This window comes from Penaeus monodon, chromosome 30, assembly GCF_015228065.2.
Source record: "Penaeus monodon isolate SGIC_2016 chromosome 30, NSTDA_Pmon_1, whole genome shotgun sequence".
Classification (NCBI taxonomy): domain Eukaryota; kingdom Metazoa; phylum Arthropoda; class Malacostraca; order Decapoda; family Penaeidae; genus Penaeus; species Penaeus monodon.
This window is the reverse complement of record NC_051415.1, coordinates 13,970,209-13,971,386: the sequence shown is the minus strand read 5'-3', so window position 1 is coordinate 13,971,386 and position 1,178 is coordinate 13,970,209.

Here is a 1,178-nt window from a genome sequence, read left to right as displayed (position 1 = left end):
CATGTCATTGGTATAGAGAGGCTTACAGGAGACAGAATTATAGTATTGTAAACTTCTGATTTGGAAACACAGCAGTTGTGGTTATTGTAAGTAGGTGATGGACCACACTGGCAGAGCAGCTATTGGAGGAAAGTAATCTTGCAAGCTTTTAAAGAATGAAATGGGTGACATTTATTTTCATTTCCATTACATAGCAACAAAGACTTGTGAGAATATGTGAAGGACTGAAGTGAAGCTTTGATTTGTGGTTAGGATGTTGGACTCTGACAGAAATATGACTCAAGTAACTAGAATTTAATGTGATTTTTGAATGATTAGATGATTTTAGACTCCTTTTTCACAGAGAAATATAATTTTCAAAGTTGATTTTTTCTCATTTCCAAAAATTATGTTTAGAATAGTATTTTATTTATATCAAAATTACCACCTGTGATGAAAGCAAAGCTTTAAAATGAATCACTAATATTAGTTTTATGGTATTGTAAGTTAATACCATGAAATTTTAATGATATTAGGTATATGTAAGCAAAAGCAGAGTGCCAGCAGTTTGACTTGGGAAATGAATCTGAATTCACTTTTTTAAAGCTGAGAATTAAAGTGATACGATTTGCTTTGCTGAATCTCTATAAATGTTTCTGATAAACACATCATTATGTAACTGTTAGAGCTTTATCTGTGCTACGATTGAGTAAAAGCTACACACTCTCCAGAACATATAGCTTTAAACTATAAACAGCTAAGTATAACTGACAATTGCTTTTACTTGTCATGCAGATACGAGCTTAGATTTTCATAAGAATTAAGATGGGTGGATGTTGCCCTTTCAATGACAAGATTTTCTGTAGTTTCTCAATTGCACAGAATAAAGATGGTCATTGTGAAGTCACTTCACTTAGTAATGGATAATGATAAGTGAAGTGAGATCTATGTTTTATTGTAAATTAATTGGTTGGTTTTAATTAAGTTGATATAGTATGATTTATTTGATCTTTTTTATTTGCTTGGTCAGCTTGACCAAATTATTTATTATGCTGTAGAACTTATATTTAGGAATATACATTAAATTGGATATTTATTTACTGTTTTATTGATGCACAGTGATTTTAACTTCCCTTTTATCCCTTGATGGGACCATAAATTTAATATACTGTATAATGTTGTGTAATGTTGTAAGTTAG